The sequence below is a fragment of the Prionailurus bengalensis genome, chromosome C2 (assembly GCF_016509475.1).
Source record: "Prionailurus bengalensis isolate Pbe53 chromosome C2, Fcat_Pben_1.1_paternal_pri, whole genome shotgun sequence".
Classification (NCBI taxonomy): Eukaryota; Metazoa; Chordata; class Mammalia; order Carnivora; family Felidae; genus Prionailurus; species Prionailurus bengalensis.
The window spans coordinates 43,883,696-43,907,862 of NC_057350.1; the positions used below are offsets into that span (position 1 = coordinate 43,883,696).

Below are 24,167 nucleotides of genomic sequence, written 5' to 3' on the forward strand. Positions count from 1 at the left end.
AAATAGTGTAAGTTATTTGTGATATAAAAGTACCTGTAGCTATGAGACTCAGGAAAGAAATAAAACAGAAAAAGGATTTTGATAGATGCCCCATAGCCGTCAGGTTCCCAGGAGTTTTGATTCTGTTACTTCCTTTTTTCTTTCTTTGGACTGTTATATAATCTGATGTTCTGAGCCACCAAAGCACCTCTGAACTAATGTTTAAATATGCCACTGAGCCCTGAGCCTTTCAGGGTTAATTATGGGGAAAATATAGTACTTAAGAGAAAGGTAAAAATGAATTACCTACCTGAAATATCCTTTCAGGTTTATGACTCCCAGGATACAGAAATATTTTGTTCCCAGTTTCTAATGGCATCCATGATGTCAAGATTTAGTGTAAGAATGCACTCTAAGTGATGTTTATATTAAAGAAAGCTGCCAAGACCAAGGTATCTGGAAAATTGGTTCACTATGAGAATTGCCTTATGAAAGAAATGCAAAAATGTGTGCAACTGAGGACTGAGGGTGATATACAGTGTACGGTTAGGGCATCATTTGATTTCATTTTTACTTCATTAAGCTTGGTGATAGGGTCTTTGGAAATATAAGCTGTCTTACCTCAGCATGCTTGCATGTGCAGACTGCTTTATGAAGAGACTGGTGTAACTGACGGTTACAACAAATTTACTATGAATACTTCTGGGAGAAAAAAAAATCACTGAGATGCCTCTTCTGTAACAGGAATTCTGAAAGTGATGGAAAAACTATACTAGGTGTCTAAGTCCTCATAAATCTCCATAAAGGCAAAAAGCATCATATTTCTAAGGGTAGGTATTTTTACAATGTAAGTTTTTAAAAACCAAAAAAGCAGTGCATAAAGTCAAATGCCATTTTTGAATAAGGAAGCTAGCTTTAGATTGCAAAATCAGTTGGTTTTGTTGTTGTTGTTGTTGTTAATGTAGAAAACCTGGATCTGTTGCAAATACATCTCCAAGGCTTTTCAAGGTGACATATTGATGGGGAAGAATATTTTCATTATTAATTTCTGGTCCTGCAGGGAACATGTTTGCACATTTGCTTCTTTCAACTTGCCTTTTTACTCTGTGTAAGGGAACATCTACGTAGCTTGAGTAATTTTTTTTGTCTGAATGTGTGACATTTTCAAGTGACCTTTTTCCAGGGTCCATAGAAGCATGACTAGTGGTAATGTGAATGAAAACTTCTTGGAGTAGCTATAAAAAAATGTCAAATTTCAACAGAAAAATACCAGTAGGCAATAAGAAAATATACTTAATATATTTTGAGCAGGCTCATATGTTTGAGAGGATTCGGTGTCCTTATTTTTGTTTTCCTCAGTCTCAGCTGTCACAGCTACAAGTCACTTAAATTGCCCCTCGCATATGGAAGGTTTAAGGTTCTAATCAGATCTAATTCATGTGACTGTGTTGCCTATTACCGTGTCGAAGCAATTTAATGATTTTAAGGATTTAAGTAATATACAATGAATAATTAACATTTGATTTTTATTGCTTTTTTCCATTGAAACAATAGTACGAAAGTTAGAATTATGTAACTAGAATACATTCAGGGTTCCATTTCATTTCCAGAGTAGAGCCTAAGCAATTAAATAGTTAATGATTTTCTGAGACTGGTGGAGGTGGGAGGATGAGGAGAGTTGGGAGTGTGTTGGATAAAATTCTCAAAGGCAATTTGTGTTCTATAACAGCCACATGAATCATATTTCAATATTCCACTAACAAAATAATACACATTCATTTATCTATTCATTTGTTGATTTATTCTTTCATTCAATGACGATTTAAGCTACATTCTGGGACTCATGCTGGGTACAAGAGATACAAAAATGCTTAAGATACAGTCCATGTTTTTATGGAGGTTATTAGCTGGTAGTGAGCTATTTCAAAACAAATATTTGAAAATGTTAAAAATACAAATGGAAATTTATTTTTCTCTCTGTAATGTGTCATAGATTTATATGACACTATTTATAACTAGACACAGTTTCATGATATTGTTCCTGGCATTCTTTATACTCTTACTTCCTATCACTCAGCCTCATTTTTTGTGAGATGAACATTAAACAGATTTAGCTCTCAAACATTCTCATGTTCTACCCTTATTTTGCTTAATTAGTGTTTTCTTTCCCTTCATTCTCTTCATCACCATCATCATTTGACATGGTCAATAAATCAAGCAGGCACATCATTTAATTTTATTAATGGTGACAATTGAGTTATGTTTTTTTTTCTACTTTTGCAATAACATTTTAAATACACTCGGGAACACTCCACTGACAAATATTATTAAAAGTTTATTTAAGAGTTTGCTTTTTAATTTATATTTTAAGAGGTAGGAGATAGACAAGATAATTTATATATCCAAAGATAGCCACAGAAATATTAAAAATAGTATCATAAATATATTTCTTCCCAAAACACATCATAAATTAATTACAGAAATAAGGAAATGTCATAACAGGATTTTAGAGTTATTTATACCTTTATCTTGCTGTGGAGGATGAGCTAATATTTTAAACTGTCTAGATCGTAGTTTGTGTGCATATGTAGTTGCAGTTTTGTGAATTTTATTTTTTTCAGCTCTATTGCATATAACTGACAAAATTGTGGGGTAAAGTGTACAACGTGGTGACTTGATACACATATACATTGTGAAAGACTTCCCGCAGTAAGTGAATACATTCCTCACCAAACTTGTGTGTGTGTGCGCACGCGTGTGTGTGTGTGTGTTGTGTATTTAAATTCTACACTTGACCACATTTCAATTTTACAGTATGGTGTTATCAAGTATACTTGCCAGGTTGTACTAAGTACTTAAGGGCTAAGTACTTAAGGGCTAAGGCCAGTCCCTTGCAAACACTTCTCTACTCTCTGTTTCTATGCTTGGCTTCCTTCCTTCCTTCCTTCCTTCCTTCCTTCCTTCTTCCTTTTGATTCCACATTCACATGATACCATGTAGTATTTGACTTCCCCCGTCTGACTTATTCACTTAGTATAATGTGCTCCAGATTCATCTATGTTGTCACAAACAACTTGATTTCCTTATTATTGAAGAAAATTTCCTTTCATTATATACTCAGAAGTTGGGTGGCTAGGCCCTATGGTGGTTCTATATTAAATTTCTTGAGGAGTCATCATACTGTTTTCCATAGTGACTAACCGGTTTACATTCCAACCAACAGTGTACAAGGACTCTTTTTTCTCATGTTTTTACTGGCATTTATCTCATTTTTTAAAAAATAATAGGCATTCTAATAGGTATTAGGTGATTTCTTATTGGTTATGATTTGCATTTCTCTGATGAGTAGTGATGTCGAACATCTTTTCATGTACTTGTTGACCACTTGTGTGTCTTCTTCAGAAAAATGTCTATTCAGATTCTCTGCCAATATTTTAATTGGGTTATTTAAACGATTTTTAGGGTTGAACAAACACTTTTTAGATTGATGTAGTCCCACTTGTTTGTTTATGCTTCTCTTTGCCTTTGCTTTTGTTGTCAAATCCAAAAATTCATTGCCGAGACCTATGTCACAAATTTCTCTCCGTATATTTTCTTCTAAGAGTTTTATAGTTTCAAGTCTTCCATTCAAATATTTAATCCATCTTGAATTGATTTTTGTGTATGGTGTGAGATGGGGTCCAGTTTCATTCTTTTTCATGTAACTGTTCAGTTTTCCCAAAAGAATTTATTGGAGATAACCTTTCACTGTTTTGTATTCTTGGAAATTTTGTTGAAAATTAATTGATCATATATGCATGAATTTATTTCTGGGATCCCTATTCTGTTCCATAATCAATGTGTCTTTTGCCAATACCATACTGTTGTTATTATTATAGATTTAAAATATAGTTTGAAATCAGGAAGTTGATGCACCATGATTTATTCTTGCTTAAAATCACTTTGGCTTTGGGGAATCTTTTCTGGTTTTATAAAATTTTTAGGATTATTTGTTCTAGTTCAGTAAAAAAAACCCCACAATCATTGGAATTCAGATAGAAATTGAATTAAATCTGTAGATTGCTTTGAGTAGTATAGACATTTTAGCAGTATTAATTCTTCCAATCCATGAAGATTGGAATCCATGCTGGAGTAGCTTATTATTTTTGTATGTCTTTCTCAAATTCTTTCATCAAGGTCTTAAAGTTTTCAGTGTATAGAATTTTACTTGGTTAAATTTATTCTTAAGTACTTTATTCTTTTTTATGTTCTTATAAATTGAATTCTTAATTATGTTTCAGATAGTGCATTGTTCATGTATAGAAATTGCAACTGATTTTTATATTGAGTTTGTATCCTGCAAATATATTCAAATCATTTATAATTTATAACAGTTTTTTGCTAAAATTTTCAGAGTTTTCTATATGTAATATTATGTCATCTGCTATTAGAGATAACTTCTTCCTTTCTAATTTTTATGTCTTTTATTTTCATTTATTGTTCTTGCTATGACTTCCAGTACTATGTTGAAGAATAGTGGTAAGAGTGGGATCTTTGCTTTATTGCAATCTTAGAAGAAAAGTTTTCAGCTTTTCATTATTAAATAGATTGTTAGCTGTGGGTTTGTAATTTATGGCCTTTAATATGTTGAGGTACATTTTATGTTTATCCAGTTGAGAGTTCTTTATAATGGAAAGATGGTGAATTTTGTCAAATATTTTCTGCCTATACTGAATAACTATATGATATTTATACTTTGTTTAGATAATGTGCATCACATTTATTGACTCACAGATGTTGAACTATCCTTGTATTCCAAAAGTAAATCCCACTTGATCATGTTGTATGACTCTTTTAATGCTATTGACTTTAGTTTGCTAATATTTTGTTGAAGACTTCTGCATGTTCACCAGAAATATCGGCTTATCATTTTTTCTTTCATTCTTTCTTTGTCTTTCTTTGTTTGTTTTTGTTTGTTTGTTTTTCTTTTTACAATGCATACTTTTTATTTTTACTTTTTCTCTTAATTCCAATTAGTTAACATAGTGTTATATTGATTTCAGGTATACAATATAATGATTCAACAATTCTAAACATCACCCAGTGATCATCACAACAAATGTACTCCTTAATCTCCATTACCTATTCAAACCATTCCCCCACCCACCCTCTGGTAGCCATCCATTCATTCTCTATAATTAAGAGTCTATTTCTTGGTTTCTCTCTCTCTCTCTTTCCCTTTGCTTATTTGTTTTGTTTCTTAAATTCCACATGTTACTCTAACTCCATCCATGTATTGCAAATGGCAAGATTTTGTGTTTTTTATGTTTGAATAATATTCCATTGTATGGTTTTGTGTGTGTGTGTGTGTGTCCATACCCATTCATCAATTGATGGACACTTGGCTTGCTACCATATCTGGGCCATTGCAAATAATGCTGCTATAAACATAGGAGTTCACCCATCCCTTTGAATTAGTGTTTGTGTATTCTTTAGGTAAATAAGTAGTAGTGTGATGGTTGCAATGTAGGGTAGTTCTACTTTTAGCTTTTTGAGGAACTTCATATTGTTTTCCACATAGCTGCACCAGTTTGCATTCCCACCAACAGTGCAGGAGGGTTCCTTTTCCTCCACAACTTCATGAACACCTGTTATTTCTTGTATTGTTGATTTTAGTCATTCTGACAGATGTGAGGTGGTAACTCATTGTAATTTTGATTTGCATTTCCATGATGATAAGTGATGATGAGCATATTTTTATATGTCTGTTGTCCCTCTGTATGTCTTCTTTGAAGAAAGGTCTGCTCATGTCTTCTGTCCATTTTTGAATTGGGTTGTTTTTTGGGTGTTCAATTGTAGAAGTTCTTTTATATACTTTGTATACTAACCCCTTATCAAATATGTCATTTACAAAAGTATTCTCCCACTCTGTAGGTTGCCTTTTAGTTTTGATGACTATTTCAATTGTTGTGCAGAAGCTTTTGAATATGATATATTCCCAATAGTTTATTTTTGCTTTTTCTTTCCTTGTCTCAGGAGACGTTATCTAGAAAGTAGTTGCTATGGCCAATGTTAAAGAGGTTATTGCCCGTGTCCCCTTTTACAGTTTTATGGTTTCAGTCTCACATTTAGATCTTTAATCCATTTAGAATTTATTTTTATGTATGGTGTAACAAAGTGGTCCGGTTTCTTTCTCTTACCTGTTGTTCTTTAGTTTTCCCAACACCATTTGTTAAAGAAACTGTTCTTTTCCCATTTGTTCATCTTTCCTGCTTTGTGGAACATTAATTTCTATTCCATTCTATTGATCTATGTGTCTACTTTGTACCAGTATCATACGGTTTTGATTAGTAAACCTTGTATAACTTCAAGTCTGGAATTTTGATGCCTCTGGATTTGATTTTCCTTTTTAAGACAGCTTTGGCTATTAGTAGTCTTTTGTAGTTCCAAACAAATTTTAAAATAGTTTGTTCTAGTTCTGTTAAAAACGCTGTTGGTATTTTGATAAGGATTGCATTAAATATGTAGATTGCTTTGGGTAGTATAGATATTTTTAAAAATATTCTTCTAATACATGAACATAGAATTTCTTTCCATTTCTTTGTGTCATCTTCAATTTCTTGCATCAGTGTTTTATAATTTTAGAGTACAGGTCTTTTACCTCTTTGGTTAAGTTTATTCCTAATACCTTATTTTGGATAAAATTGTAAATGGGATTGTTTTCTTAATTTATCTTTTTGCTGCTTTATTATTGGTACGTAGAAATGCAAAAGATTTCTATATATTGATTTTGTGTGTCCTGAGACTTTACTGAATTTGTTTGTCAGTTCTAGCAGTTTTTTGGTAGAGTGTTTTGGGTTTTCTATATATAACGTCATGTCATCTGCAAACAGTGAACATTTTATTTCTTCCTTACCAATTTGGATGACTTTTATTTCTTTTTGTCTGATTTCTATGGCTAGGACTTCCAGTACTATGATTAACAGAAGTGGTGAGAGTGGACATCCTTGTCTTTTCCTAACTTCAGGGGAGATGCTTTCAGTTTTTTCCTCATTGAAGATGATGTTAGTTGTGAGTGTTTCATATATGGCCTTTGTTATGTTGAAGTATGTCCCCTCTAAATCTACTTTGTTGAAGGTTTTTATCATGAATGGATGTTGTACTCTGTTAAATGCCTTTTCTGCATCTACTGAAATGATCATGTTTCTTATCCTTTCTCTTAGAGATGTGATATATCCCATTGATTGATTTGTTGAATATTAAACCACTCTTGCAACCCAGAAATAAATCCCACTTGATCATGGTTAATGATTTTTTTAGTGTTTTGTTGGATTTGGTTTACTAGTATGTTGTTGAGGATTTTTGCATCTATGATCATCAGGATATTGGCCTGTAGATCTTTTTTTTTAATGGTGTCTTTATCTGGTTTTGGCATCATAATAATGCTAGCCTCATAGAATGAATTTGGAAGTATTCCTTCCTTTTCTAATTTTTGAAATAGTTTGAAAAGAATAGGTACTAACTATCCCTTAATTGTTTGGTAGAATTTGCCTGTGAAGCCATCTGGCCCTGGATTTTTGTTTGCTGGGAATGTTTTGATTACTGATTCAATTTATTTTCTGGTTATCAATCTGTTTAAATTTTATATTTCTTGCTGATAAGTTTTGGTAGTTTATGCATTTCTAGGAATTTATCCATTTCCTCCAGGTTATCTAATTTGTTGACATATAGTTTTATATAATATTCTCTTATAATTACTTGTATTTCTGTGGTTATTTCTTCACTCTCATTTGTAATTTTATTTATTTGGATAAAATAAGTATCTCTTTGTGATAATGCTGGCTAGATTTTTATCAATTTTCATGATTTTTTTCAAACAACCAACTCTTGATTTCATTGATTTGTTATAATTTTTTTTCAGTTTTTATGTGATTTATTTCTGCTTTAATATTTATTATTTACTTCCTTACACTGCCTTTAGGCTTCATTTGTTGTTGTTGTTGTTGTTGTTGTTTCTAGCTCCTTCACATGTAAGGTTAGGTTGTTTATTTGAGATTCTTCTTGTTTCTTGAGTAGACCTGTATTGTTATAAACTTTTACAACTCTTTTGCTGTATCCCAAAGGTTTTGGACCATTGTGTTTTCATTTTCATTTGTTTTCATGTACTTTTATTTCTTCTTTTATTTTGTAGTTGGCCCATTCATTGTTTAGTAGCATGTTATTTAACCTCCATGTATTTGTGGTCTTTCTAAAATTCTTCTTATCATAGACTTCTAATTTCATAGTGTTATAGTCAGAAAAGATGTCTGATATGACTTCACTCCTTTTAAATTTGTTGAGATTTGTCTTATGGGTTAATATGTGATCTTTTCTGGAGAATATTCCATGTGCTTAAAAAGAATATGTATTCTGTTTTAGGATGGAATGTTCTGAATATATCTATTAAATCTTTTATTCCAGTGTGTCATTCCAAGTTATTGTTCTTTGTTGATTTTCTGTTTGGATGATCTGTCTATCGATGTAAATGGAATTTTAAAGTCCCCTACTATTATTGTATCATTACTGATTATTTCCTATATGTTTGTTATAAATTGTTTTATGTATTTGAGTGCTTCTACATTGGGTGCATAAATATTTACAATTGTCATATCTTTGTATTGGATTGTTCCCTTTAGCGTATAATCCTTCTTTGTCTCTTGTTACAGTCTTTATCTTAACATTTATTTTGTTATAAATATTGCTATTCCAGTTTTCTTTTGACATCCATTTACATGATAAATGTTTCTCCATCTCCTCACTTCCACTTTGTAGGTATCTTTAGATCTAAAATGAGTCCCTTGTGGACAGCATATAGATGGGTTTAGCAGAGGCTACTGTCTCTTTAGGGGTGGTGACCTAGTTATCACTTGCCCACCTGGATTTTCCAGTCCTAAGTCAGCTGAATTTTCAAGCTCTATGCTCCAAATCCTACTGATTTTAAAAACTCACAGAATTCAGCCCCTCTAGTTTTTATTTTTAAAAATTTTTTTTTCAACGTTTATTTATTTTTGGGACAGAGAGAGACAAAGCATGAATGGAGGAGGGGCAGAGAGAGAGGGAGACACAGAATCGGAAACAGGCTCCAGGCTCTGAGCCATCAGCCCAGAGCCTGACGCGGGGCTCGAACTCCCGGACCGCAAGATCGTGACCTGGCTGAAGTCGGACGCTTAAACCGACTGCGCCACCCAGGCGCCCCTTCTAAAAGCCCCTCTAGTTTTTAAAGCCAAATATTAATCGAGATTAGTCTTCCCTGTATGAACTCCCTGGTGTAAGGGCCCATTTCTCTGCCCTCTCCTGTGGACAGCCTCTTTCCATCCTTCTGACTTTTCTAACCTTTTAGATGCAGCTTCTTCTCTATATTTAGTTGTGGAGTTTGTTCTGCCAATCTTGAAATCACTCTCCAATTCATCGATTTATATGTGGATGGTACCTATCTGTAAAAGTGGTCTGGAGAGAGATCAAAGTCCTCCTACTCCACCGTCTTTCTCCAGACTCAGTATAAATTTTGGTGAGCCCTTGATGCTTATATTTAGGTCCAGTCATATTATTCCCTCTCAGGTTAAATCTGTTTTCTTTTATTGTAGTGTTCTTGCCTGGCTTTGGTATCAAAAAGATAATGCTGACTTCATAAAATAAATTTGGAAATATCCCCTCCTTTTTTTAATTGCCTTTAGTGTGCAAAAAACTTAGATTAGCTTTTCCTTAAATCTTTAGTAGCAAAGCCATCTGGTCCTCACTTTTTCTCTGGGTGTTCTTGTGCTTATTAAAAACTGCTTCTTTGTTTGCTACAGTCCTGTGCAACTCATGAATACAAGCTCCATTGGTTATTAGAGCCAGGTAATTTGGAGTCCTCAGGAAGAAGGCATAAGAGCTGGAGCACCAGACATGTATACAAGCTCTTCCAGGGAGTTATTGGTGTCTTGGCATGAGGTAGATGGAGAAGGTGGCAACATCTACCATTTTTCCCAGTCTCTTTGGAGGATTATAGCTAGTCCCTAAATGTGTTCTAAATTAGAAAACTGGCTCTCAAGCCATAGCTTTGAAAGTATGTAAATGGACTTCTTTCAGAGAAAAACTGAGGACTTTGTCTATTTCCTATATACTGAGCCCTGGGGGTATAGCTACAAGTGCTCCCATGCTTGATTGCAACAGCTCTTTGTTTGCTATTGTCATGTGGGTCTCATGGATGCAAGCCTCACTGGCTTTCAGAGTTGTGTGTTTTGGGGGGCACATCCCCTTAAATGGGAATGTTAAAGATGGGGGCACTACATGTGGGAGCTAGACTGTTTTCTGATCAGGGAGAAGCTAGAAATTAGGGGTTCTCTCCCAATTGTATGTCAGTGTGCCAGAGATGCTGTTTATGGTGGAAGTGTCTCAGCCTTTCCTACCCATTTTGATGTGAGTGTATTCTCACTTGTCCAGTGTGTAGGGGGTGCTCAACTGCTTTCTGGATTTTGTTCAGTGGTAATTTCTTCGTGTATAGCTATACATTTAATATACCCTATGCTTGAAGGTGAGTTCAGGAGCCTCTTGTATTGCTATATTGGTCAACCCCTCTAACTGTAATTTTCATTTTTAATGTAAATACAAGTGTCAGAGACTTGTTTTAATCCTATTAAAATAACCAGTACTAGAGTTGGTCCTTTTTCATAAGCTACTAGAAAATTGGGCAAAATATAAAACAAAACAAGTGCTTTCAGTCATTGGACCACTGGCAGCAAAAGACTCTGATTCTGAGAGAAGGAAAACCTATGATGAAAGTCCTATGATTTCCCTGACTGATTTCTGAGGTAATTTCCCAGGTGGCATTGTATTTAGGAAATCCACGAAAAGTAAAACAGTCTTGCTGAGTTGAATTCAGGAAGTCTTCTGGATGAAAATTGTAAACAGGCATATGAGTACTATGGAAAAAGGAATTTTACAGAAAATGAGCTCCAGATATCTGCATAAAAGTATTGTCTTTATTTGTTTGGGCTGCTTTAGTAAAAATACCATAGATTGAGTGGCTGAAACAATTTATTTCTTTCAGCATTGGAGGCTAGAGAGTTCAAGATTAAGAGACCAGACTATTTAGTTCCTCATAAGGGTAATCTTCCTGATTTGCAGAAAGATGCCTTCTTGCTGTATGCCCATAAGTTGAAGAGTGAGATTGTCTCTCTCATGTCTCTTCTTATAAGGACACTAATCTCATTCACAAGGACTTTCTTATCATGACCTAATTACCTCCCAAAGGTCCACGTTCCAAATACCATCCCATTGGGAATAAGGCTTCAACATATGAATGGCACCAATACTGTCCATAGCATATATCTTTGAATCTATTGCTTAAATACTAATGCATTCATGCATTGGGTGAAATGTTACATGAGGCCAGACAGCAAATGTCAGGAATGCTATAAGATGAACATTTCCCAAAACTCACACAGAGTTGAAATGTCCTCATTGAACACTTGGGAATTCAATAGTGAGCTAGGGCATTTCTTAGTAGTAACGCTAATATAGTTATAGAATAAAATCCTAGAATAATTTAGACACATCCTTACAAAGCTTAAAGACAAGTCTTAACATGATAAAATTGATTAATAAATAACCAAAATGCCTGACAAAACAAACATCAGCCATCATTAAACAAAACAAAATTCTGTTCCATACAAAATGTAACATTCATACTATTAGTCTACAAAAAAAATAATAATAGTAATAATAACACAAAGTGAAGAAATTAGAAAATGTGGCTGTCATTTGAGAGAAAAATCAGTCATTGCAGACAGAAATAATAAATATGGTGGATTGAAAGTGTGATTTTGAAACCTCTATTATAAGCTTATCAACTTGCTCAAATATTTAAAGACAAAACACAAACAGTATGTGGAAAGAAATAGAAGATCTAAAAAGGAAGCAAAGAATATTCTAAAGAATAAAAGTATATTATGGGATATCTAAATGTTACTGAATAAGAATAACAACTGATAAGATCATTTGAAGAAAAATTAGAGAACTTGATGACATGGTGATCAAGCAATAACTATGTAGAAACCCAAAGAGAAAAAAAGCTGGCAAAAGAAATAAAACAAACAATGAATAGTATTTCAGTGAATTGTGAGTCAATATAAACCAGTCAAATATATATTCTATTTGTTTTGAAGTTGTATAAGCTAAAAAAAAAATATTTAAGAAATTGTTTAAAAATTTCCCAGTTTGATAAAAGTTGTAAAGATCTTAAACTCTTAGAAAGAAAGTCTCATATAAAATTGTATGCCACCTAATAATTTAGTTCTTGGAAATAATAAATAAGTCTCAAAGGCAAATGCCTTTAACAGTAATACCAGGTAAAAAAGAATAATAATAAAATGGCTAATCTTAAACAATGGAAACTAAAATAGGAAATAAAATTTTTAACACCTTAATAAAAAATCAATTTAGGGGCGCCTGAGTGGCGCAGTCGGTTAAGCGTCCGACTTCAGCCAGGTCACAATCTCGCGGTCCGTGAGTTCGAGCCCCGCATCAGGCTCTGGGCTGATGGCTCAGAGCCTGGAGCCTGTTTCCGATTCTGTGTCTCCCTCTCTCTCTGCCCCTCCCCCGTTCATGCTCTGTCTCTCTCTGTCCCAAAAATAAATAAAAAAAACGTTAAAAAAATTTTTTTTAAATCAATTTAAAATTTGTTTTTATTTAAATGTTTATTTATTTATTTTTGAAAGGTGGGGCAGAGAGAGAGGGAGAAAGAATCCCAAGCAATCTCCACACTTTCAGCATAGAGCACCATTCAGGGCTCGATCTCACAAACCTTGAGATCATGACCTGAGCCAAAATCAAGATCCAGATGCTTAACCCACTGTGCCATCCAGGCACCCCTCAATTAAAATTCTTTATGAAGCATAAATATTTTAAAAATACATTAAACAATATAAAACTTGGGGAGGAATATGCAATATTCAATACCATTAAACATTGCTAAGGAGAGTATAAATTGTCACTTATCAATAATTGTGAATTGTCTGAGATTTATCATAACTTGGCAGGTAATATTTTAATCCTTTGCTGTTTTCTGTAGCTATCAGAAAACACAAGATTTCTGCATGATACATAAATGACTTTTGGGTCACCTGGGTGGCTCTGTCAGTTAAGCATCTGACTTTTGATTTTGGCTTAGGTCATGATCTCATGGTTAATGAGATTGAGCCCCACATCAGGCTCTGTACTGACAGCATGGAGACTGCTTGGGATATTCTCTCTCTCTCTCTCTCTCTCTCTCTCTCTCTCCCTCCCTCCCTCCCTCTCTCTCTGCACCCTTCCTGCTTGCATGCATGCATGTGCACATGCTCTCTCCCTCTCTTTCAAAATAAATAAAATAAACTTAAATAACTTATTGCTCATGGCACAGTAAGCAGCATAGGCTTCATGTTTGTATGTTTCCCCTGACCACCAGGTCCCACAAAAATAATAGAGAGTTTCCACATAGATGGGTCCAGTGGTCACATCCTAACTAAGGAATCACAAACTTCAGAAATTTAATTGTTTTATAATGTGCACTAAACCCGTCTGACCTCTGCCTTTAAGGAAGACATGTTTTCACATTGGATCCTTAATGAATCTGGAGAGAGAGCAAGCTCTATCCTTTTAGTCTGTTTTCTCTCCCTTTATATATGTGTGTGCATGTGTATGTATATATGTGTGTGTGTGTGTGTGTGTATGGACACAAAAAATAGTCTGGAACAAAGGCTCTCAGTGTCTTTGCTGGAGAGAAATACAGAAATATGTGAAACTCATAAGGAATTATCTTGACTACCTCTTTAGAAACTAGTCATCAGTTTCTTATGAATCTAAATCTACATTTACCCTGTGACCCAGAAATTCCAATTCTAGGTATCTCTTCAGAAGAAATGAATATGTATATTCATCAAGACTTGAACAAGAATATTATATCAAAAATGTATAAATAACACTGATAACTCAGTAATAATTCAAATGACTCAAAAAATGAGTAAAAGAATTAAAAGCCTGTGAAAGGCCAATAAGCAGATAAAAAGATATTCTAACTTTTTTTTATTATAGCACAACTTATATATTTTAAATGGACAAAAAAATTAGTATCGTTTACAGTATCTTAAGATAAATTGCCTTTGAATGGGAGCTTCCTTTCCAGTACTTTGAGGTCTACAAGACGTATCTAGAAAATTTACTACTGTGGAAAATGAAGACTGCTTAAATCGAATGGGAGGGGGGTAGGGGAGGGCCTGTGGTTTTTCTTTTGATTAATTGCTGTAACACTGTCCTTCGGGCGGCTGAGGGAGTTTCATGTTTTCTTTAGACATCATTAGACGCCGGAGCTCTTGCAGGACGACTTTGATGCTATATGAATTCTGCCATTTTGCTAGCACTGATATGGCTCTTGGTTCCACCACTCCATTAGAACTATTAACTCCATTCATGTTAATTTTTGTTACAAATCTTACAAAGGGGGGTGCTTCTGGGTATTTAGGTCCACATTCTGTTTTAAGGCTGTATATTCGGTTTTCATAAATTGTTCTTGGAGGCCCAATTATCATCCCTGTCCATCTTGTAAGTGTCATGTCTTCGTCATCTTCTAGACCCCAGCTAACTGTGCCATCTCCTACTCCTTTCTGGTCTTCTTCCAGTTATTCCAACAGTCGAAAATTGCGAGGGACTTTTACTCCCGAGCCCGTGGTGGCTGCCATCTTGCGTCGCTGTCGCTCCAAGATATTCTAACTTACTAGTCACTAGGGAATTAAAAATTAAAACCACTATGAGTTACTACCAAATATCCAGCAGAATAACTAAAACAAAATTTTTGAAAATACTGAAAATGCTAAGTGTTTGTAAGAAGGTAAGCAACTATAATTCTTATCCATTGCTAGTGGGGATATGAAATGATACTATTTCTTTTAGAAATAGTTTGGCAGTTTCTAATAGCATTAACTATACACTTTCCATACCTATGCCCTTGTGTATGTTGCTGTACCACACTCAGGTTGAAGGCAGGAAAAAGAAAAAAAAAAAGATTAAGACAATCCACACTTGTCTCTTCTTTTTTTTTAACTAGGAAAAAAAATCCTCAGAAAGATTATTTCATTTTATTATTCAGAACTGTATCACACGGCCCACCCCTATCAATCAGAAGTTTGAAGAACCACTGTTTAACTACTATAGTGACGAGAAAATGAAGTTTGGGAATTGGTGGTGAAGCGTCAAAATAGTGAGATTGTGGGGAAAATATTTTTTTTTGTATCCAAAAGCATAGAGAACATCATTCAAAACTTGTTTCCAGAACATTAAATAGAATTATCACAATTCCTAAGGGGAATCCCTCTGGTTAGATGAAATTTCTATTTATGTACATGCTAGAAAATGTTTGCTACGCATTATTACTTTTTCATCTTTTTCCAGTATAAAAGACCATCCAAGTTTCTACTCATGATTATTTTGACAATTTTTAATACTGATTTTATTTAAAAGTGGCCATAAACATAATAGTTCTATATTATAGAAGTATAATATATTTCAACTTTAATCATGTTAAATGAACCATGTTAGGGTTTTGAACTACATAAGAGACAAATGAATTATATATAACAAACCCAAATAATGTTCTGAACACCTACCATTATGAACTTTTTATAGAGCATGCAATGTTAAAATCATTTAAAAGTGTTTATAATAAGTTTATACAATAATTTATAAAAACATTTACATAGTTTGGATATAAAGCAAAAAAACCTATTCCTGTGAAATTATAAAAAATAATTTGACTATGTAGTTTCTAGTCATTCTTCTAATTATAGCATTTGTTTTCATATCCTTAGCCCTATCTTAAGGGCTCACAATCTTAAGGAAATAGTATATTCTATTGCTTGTCTTATCCAGTTGGACTGTTTTTCCTACTCAACAGAGAAATAATTTTCTCTTTCAATTTATAGCATGAATATGGAATTACCTGCTTTTCCACCATATACCACATTTTTCCCTTTTAAACATTCTTATATTGTCTCAATTTTATTTTCTTCCTTCTTTACCTATATCAATTCTAGTTAGCTGAATAAATTAATTTCAAAAATTTCTTCCTGTAGAGAACCTTTACCAAGCCAATAATCTGGAATTTGTGCCCCTTTCATGGACCCTGTAGCCCCTGCATTGATCCCCTTCTATTGTTTTATTATGTTACTTACTCTGAACTCTTTCAGCCATTAGACTGTGATGCTTTGTAGGCATACACTCTTTCCTTATTTGTTTCCCCAGCATTTAATGTGGTGCCTAAACTATCATACGAACACAATATTTATTGAAGAAATCGCCATTTTGTTCTATGTCTACAGCTATGAATTTAATAAGTTCAATCACAATTTCTGGTATTTCAGCTACCATTGTATGCATGTTATTGGTTGGTTAAACACCAGACCCAAGATTCTGATTAAAGCTTGGTAAAATCATGATGAAATCTGAGAAGGAATTTTACTGTAAGACTAAATATTATTGAAACTATTGGTACTCTCATTACTCCAGAGATTAAAAAGTAAGCTGTTCATTTAAATAAATTTGTTAACCACTCACAACTATGTGGATGGAACTAGAGGGTATTATGCTAAGTGAAATTAGTCAGAGAAAGACAAATATCATATGACTTGACTTATATGAGGACTTTAAGATGCAAAACAGATAAACATAAGGAAAGGGAAGCAAAAATAATATAACAACGGGGGGGGGGGCGACAAAAACATAAGAGACTCTTAAATATGGAGAACAAACAGAGGGTTACCGGAGGGGTTATAGGAGGGGGGATGGGCTAAATGGGTAAGGGGCATTAAGGAATCTACTCCTGGAATCATTGTTGCACTATATGCTAACTAACTTGGATATAAATTAAAATAAAAATAAAAATTTTAAAAAAGGATTCTACAGTGAAGTAATATCAAAAAACACAAAAAATAAAAATTAAATTTGTTAGACTGTTAAATTGGAAATATAAGGAAACAAACATGTATTCCAGCTGATTCTTTTTGCAGGGTCTGAAGCACAGTAGTAAGGAAAGAACTCTTGAGACTTTGTATAATGCAACTTAGTAAGTTTGTTTGAGTAGCAAGGGGACAGGGCCCATAAGCAGAAAGAGCTGCACCTTTTGCTGTATGAAGCTGGTGGTTATAGACTTAGTGCTCTGGGGGGAAGGACATGTAGAGAGTATTAGATCATAAATGTTTTCTTCGAATTTCTATGTGTAAAATTTTACAAGAGTTCTCTGGTGCTTATCATTCAGTTCAATATTAACTGTCAGTGAGATGTACAGACAGTCATGAGACCCTTTAAGATTGGAGCAACCAGAACAGATATGATCCTTATCAGAACTATGCTGGCTATAGGTCGGCTTTCCAGACTAAAGGTGACCATTTTCGGGCTTCTATCTCTTATCAACTTCATAGGGTTGATAAAGCTGAGCATGTTACTTTACTCAGAAAAAAAAACATTTAGTGGTCTGATGGTTAATTTTCTGTGTTCAACTTGACTGAGCTAAGAAATGCCCAGATACCTTGTAAAACATCACGTTCTGAGTGTGTCTGTGAGGGTGTTTCCAGAAGAGATTCACATTTGAATCATTAGACTATGTAAAGATCATCCTTAGCTTGTGATTAGCCATTATCTATCTGTTGAGGGCCCAAATATTACAAAAGGGCAGAGAAAGGGTGACTTTGGCCTCTTTGCTTGAGCTGGGGCATCCATCTTCCCCTGCTCTCAATTATTGGCACCCCTGCTTCTCAGGCTTTTGGTCTCAGCCTGTGATTATTGGCTTTCCTAGTTCTCAGACCTTTGGGATTTGACCAGACCAATACCATTGACTTTCCTGAGCCTTCAGCTTGCAGATGGCAGTTCATGGGACTTAACCTTCATAACTGTGTGAGCCAGCCCCTCATTATATATCTCTATCTATCTGTCATCTCTCTGTCTTCTATAGGTCCTGTTTTTCTGGAGAATTCAAATACAAGTAGATTCCCTTAGTTTTTAGCATAACAATGCCCAAATGTTTCTTACCATCCTTGTCCTTGTTCTCTAGCTTTTCCTAGGTCTCAATTATTTTCCTGCATTAGATCTTCACTTATGCTTTTCCAACCTGCCTAATTGTTTCTAGTCCCAAAGTCAATTTGTAATGTTTTGTTTCAAAATTGTAAATATGTTATACTGCCCTGACTGTTGCTGAATTACATGTATATAACATTGATTAATACTGATATATAAATATATAATAATCTCAGAGGATATACATATTCTGATCCTTGTTGCATCATGTCATAAATATCACAATTACATCTATTTTTATGGTGAGGAAAATATAGAGGATTCTTTTCCCACCCCAAAAGAGAAGTGCTAAACACATGGTAGAAGACCAAGAAGCCTGGGGCGCCTGGGTGGCTCAGTCGCTGAGTGTCGGACTTCGGCTCAGGTCATGACCTCATGGTTCGTGAGTCCTGCGTTGGGCTCTCTGCTGACAGCTCAGAGCGTGGAGCCTGCTTCAGATTCTGTGTCGCCCTCTCTCTGCCCCTCCCCCCGCTCATGCGCACGCGTGCGTGTGCGCTCTCTGTCAAAAATAAATAAACATTAAAAAAAATTTAGAACCAAGAAGCCCATAACTAGCTTGAATGAACTGTCTTATATTCCTCATCCTACATCAGTCTCATTCTTCATGAAATCAAGATAGAAGATCATATTAATGTAGGAGATGAATATAACATCTACATTTCTTTCAACAAAAATGAATGACCTTAATTTGTACTTTTTTCTTTTCATTTTCCCTCTTACATTTGCTTACTTTATTTTGTGCTCTTATACTATGTTAAAATATGTTAAATTATGCTCAGTAGAGGAGAAAATATACAAGCCTAATTTTTTTTTCAAATCCACTCTTAGAATCAAGCAAAAAAAGATTACTGATAACTGGCTTCAAGTTGAGGTTAAAGAGATGAAAAAAGATCACATTTATATATTCTCTCTCTTTACACACACACACACACACACACAATAGATATGTATACATATACAGGCATACCTCAGAGTTATTGTGGGTTTGCTTCCAGATCATAATTAGGTAAATATTACAATAAAGTGAGTCAAATAATTTATTTTTGGTTTCTCAGTGCTTATAAAAATTATTTTTATGCTATTATATAGTCTAGTCAGTATACAATAGAATTATATTTAAAAAGCAATGTACATACCTTAAGTAAAAATACTTTATGTTGAGGTACCTGGATGGGTCATTTGCTTATGCATCCGAGTCTTGATCTCAGAGTCTGGGGCGAAAAAAAAAAAACTTTATTGCTAAAGAATGCTAACCATCATCTGAGATTTCCACAAATCACATTTTTGCTGGTGGAAGATGTTGTCTTGATGTTGAAGCTTGCTGATTAACCGGAGTGGTAGTTGCTGAAGGTTGTGGTGGCTGTGGCAATTTATTAAATGAGACAATAATGGGGCACCTGGGTGGCTCAGTTGGTTATATGTCCAACTCTTGATTTCAGCTCAGGTCATGATTTCACAGTTTGTGAGATCGAACCCTGATTCAGGCTCTGCGCTGAGAGCGTGCAGCCTACTTGGGATTCTCTCTCTCCCTCTCTCTCTCTCTCTCTCTCTCCCTCTCTCTCTCTCTCTCCCTCTCTCTCTCTCTCTCTGTTCCTCTCCCACTCTTTCTCTCAAAATGAATAAACGTTAAAAAAAATAAAATGAGACAATAAAGTTTGCCACATCAATTGACCCTTCCTTTCATGAATGATTACTCTGCAGCGTGTAATGCTGTTTGATAACATTTTGCCCATAGAACTTCTTTGAAAATTGGTGTCAGTGCTCTCAAACCCCACCACTGGTTTAACCACTTGAGTTTATGTAATATTGTAAATACTTTGTTGTCATTTCAACAATCTTTATATCATCTTCACCAAGGATAGATTCTCAAGAAACCATTTTCTTTGCTCATCCATAAAAAGCAATCTCTCATCTGTTAAATTTCTATCATTAGATTGCAGCCATTCAGCCACATCTTTAAAATCTAATTCTAGCTCTCTTGGCTATTTCCTCCATATCTGCAGTCAGAACACACATTTGTTAAGTTTGCTGTCTTATATGGGTACTATTTGTGGTACCCCCCCAAATAACTGCAATAATAATATCAAAGGTCACTGACAACAGATCACCATAAAAATACAATGAAAAATTGAAATATTGTGATAATTACCAAAATGTGACAGAGACACAGTGAGCAAATGTTAGAAAAGTGGTGCTGATAGACCGGGTTGTCAAATGATTGCCACATTCTTCAACATGAAAAAAAACACCATGTATGTGAAACAAAACAAAGTGTAATAAAACAAGGTATAACTATACATACAAATATAAGCTTATAAATATACATATGTGCATATATATTCACATATATATATATTAGATTATGAATACACCAGCTATACATCGTTCATGTAGTATCTAGCTTTTATCATTCATTTATCTTACATACCTCTATCAATTTACACTTTGCAAATGGAAACTGGGAGAGAATAAAAAAGATATCACATGAGATTAAAATAGTTGGTTATTTCAGAAAATAAGGACTAATCGATGGGAAGGAGAACTAAGAAGTTCAAACAATGTTTGGTATAGACATGTCTTTAAGGTCTAAACCGAGCAGAGTAGACATAAAAGAATGTGCCACATGATATGTTTTAAAGCCCATTAGGATGTAGGGTCAAAAAGAATAGTAATGAAGAAATTTGCCTATAACATATATTTTGGCTCTACAAGAGATGAAATTTTTATAGTGATACTTACATGTGCACAATACTGCAATAACAGAATTACTTTACATTTTGGATACAATCGTTACAAGAGTAGACCAACTACAAGAGTATCAACTTTAAAAAACAAATGAAGACATAACAATTCTGAAGAGGGAAAATATTTGAGATTTTTATCTTCAAAATGAAATTGAATTGGAGATAGGAATTTAAAATGGAAATAAATGAACTTTTATTTTAGGTTAACAAGTGCAGGTTATAATTTCAATGATACACTGATTTTATATGCTATTTTGAAAATATTAAATTTTAAAAACCTATTTATAACCTTATTTAATAAAGTTAAAGTCAATATTATAATTTGTGCACTTCAGAAGTGAATTGTACCTCTTGTTTTACTCTGTTCTATTTTCCAAATTTTCTTGGCAAATATTTGGGAGCACTAGAAGCCATTCTTCACTTCATATTTGATTTTTGTAACATGATCATGGAACAGATTATTTTTGCTATAGGCATACTATGACATTATGTATGCATATTATGTCGATTTCCTAATTCCATCCTCCCAAACATCTGCCTTGAACACAGATGTCTCTGTGCTGAGGGACAGAGAATCTTCCTCTTCCCACTGGATATCAGATCCAGTAGGATAGAATACTTGTTGTGTTCCAGTTTTACTCTCAGAAACTTGAATATCTGGGAAGTAATGGAAACTGGGTTAGTATTTTTTAACTGAACCAATTAGTTAATCAACAGATAATTAGCTACTGAATTCCACATGCCTGTTTATTTTTGTACAAACTGATCTCTTTGACAGATTCCCATTTACAAAGGACTTTGCAGATGTTCTCAAACTGGTCACTGCTTAGCATTTTCATGAAATTTCAAATATTTGCGGTCTCATTTTGAAATTATTTCTATTATATTACATGAACAAATTCAAAACAAAGGAAGTGTTTAAGAGCTAGATGGAAAACCAACCTATTGTCATGTTGGAGATTGTGGGGGTGCAAAGTTAAGTGACAGAAATGTGCCATTGTGTAAAATAGTGATGCATGTTTGAGAGGACTGTTGAGTGGCTGTTTCTTTGGTGAATGTGTTGTGTGCTGTGAGAACTTTTACTTCCATATACAGACACATACTTGGATATTTTGATTCACAAATTCTCTGCTAATGTACAGTCTAGTTTTTCTTGTGCGCCATGATTTATATATGTACTATATACAGTAAAACCTTGGTTTGAGAGCAGAATTTGTTCCACGAATATGCTTGTAATCCAAAGCACTTGCATATCAAAGAAAATTTCCCCATAAGAGATAATGGAAATTCAGATGATTGATTCCACAACCCAAAAATATTCATATAAAAATGATTACAGGACTGTAATATAATACAAAATAAAAAAGAAAATGCAAAATATAAGGAAAAACAAATGAACATGCACTTAAAACCTTTGTGGTGGGGCGCCTGGGTGGCTCAGTCGGTTAAGTGTCCAACTTCAGCTCAGGTCACGATCAATCGGTCCGTGAGTTCAAGCCCCGCCTCGGGCTCTGGGCTGATGGCTCAGAGCCTGGAGCCTGCTTCTGAGTCTGTGTCTCCCTCTCTCTCTGCCCCTCCCCCATTCATGCTCTGTCTCTCAAAAAATAAATAAACGTTAAAAATTTTTTTTAAGTTAAAAAAAAAAAGAAAACCTTTGTGGCAGGTGTGAGGGAGACAAGAGAGAGGAGGGTTATTGTGTTGGATGACTTTCACTATCACTAACAGAATCACTGATATCTATTGGTTCAATAGAATCTTTTTCTTTTCCTGAAACTTTAATAAGGAACCTATCCAATGACACTTGCTTCTGCCTCTTTTTGAGGATTTCATGGAAATGCGGCAATGTCTTTAAACAGATTCATCACTCATACTGCTAAAGCCTTATTTGGGTGGTACTTTTCTACAAAATGTTGCACTATTTCCCACATTTTACACATCTCCCTAATATCATTTGAAGGGCAGGATTCCTCCGCCTTTTTCAACTCCTCTGTAGGCTTCTTATAAAATCTTGCAATTTTGGCTACTCGCATACCTCATTTGTACTTCTCCACAATTTCCATCTTAACTTCCACTGTAGTCATCACCTTCCTCTTACAGCCTTTCTTTTCAACCTTTTTCTGCGTGGTCTCCATTGTGTAACATGGATGTTGACTACAGTACAGTATTAATAAACTCTTTTATTTAAGGTAACTGGGTCTCTATCTCCAGGCAGCCTGAAATAGAATGAAGCAAGGCATTCCTAAGCCTACTCTTGTATGGGAAAGCAAAGGACTGTACATAAGTGCTTTGAAGTGACAAAAAACACTAATGCCAGTTATGGGCACCTTCCAACATTCTGAAAAATCACTGATTTCTGCCAAACACCATGACCTGAGACTGAGCATCCAAGCACAGGCGACAATTACCCACAATCTCACAAAGAGAGCGAGGAGAGAGAGAGACAGAGAGAGAGAGAGAAGAACCATCGTGACCCGTAACCATGTGACATTCGGTGTCACAGTACTACTTTCATTGCAAGACATTGCTTGTTTGTCAAGTTAAAATTCATCAGAAATGTTTGCTCATCTTGTGGAACATTCACAGAACAAGTTACTTGCAATCCAAGGTTTTATGGTATACGTGATATTTACATATATAGTTACACACACATATTGTATGTCTAATATCTCTGTGTACAATAAATGTGTGTATGTACACGTATATACCTACATAATATACCACTTTGTTTCACAAATAATTTGCCTCCATCCAGTGTATCCAGACGTATATCTTCTAAAACACAAAATATTAGAGTTCTGTTGGCCACATGTGTAATTGGATCATTGCACCAGTTCAGCAGCATTCCTTACAATGGGCCCAGAGCTACACAGTGGGAGGATTAAACACATAAGATCAGTGCTATTATACCTAGTATTTGGAATTTAATGGAAGTATCATGGGAGCATTGAGTGATTTTTTGATTTTGTGTACTTATTTAATTTTAAAGAATACATTTTTGAAAACAGACTACTTACCACAAAATTGAGATGTCTTTTACAAATGTTTGATTATTTTGTTTTTTTCTTTTCAAGATTCTCCAATGGTAGCATTTCTTTTTAAATGATTACTACAATTTTAGGTATGCAGCACACGTATATGTATGTATGTGTATATATATTTTTTTTTTTAATTTTTTTAATTTTATTTGTTTTGAGAGAGAGACACAGAGAGAGAGCATGAACAGGGGAGCAGCAGAGAGAGGGAGGAAGAGAGAGAGTCCCAAGCAGGCTCACACTGTCAGCACAGAGCCTGATGCAGGGCTTGAATTCAGGAACCACAAGATCATGACCTAGGCCAAAACCAAGA

General features: G+C 34.5%; 1 pseudogene; it reads right to left on the minus strand.

Annotated features, from left to right (window-relative positions):
* Positions 1-14,043: 14,043 nt before the first annotated feature.
* Positions 14,044-14,709, minus strand: LOC122491341 (annotated as a pseudogene).
* Positions 14,710-24,167: the final 9,458 nt, after the last annotated feature.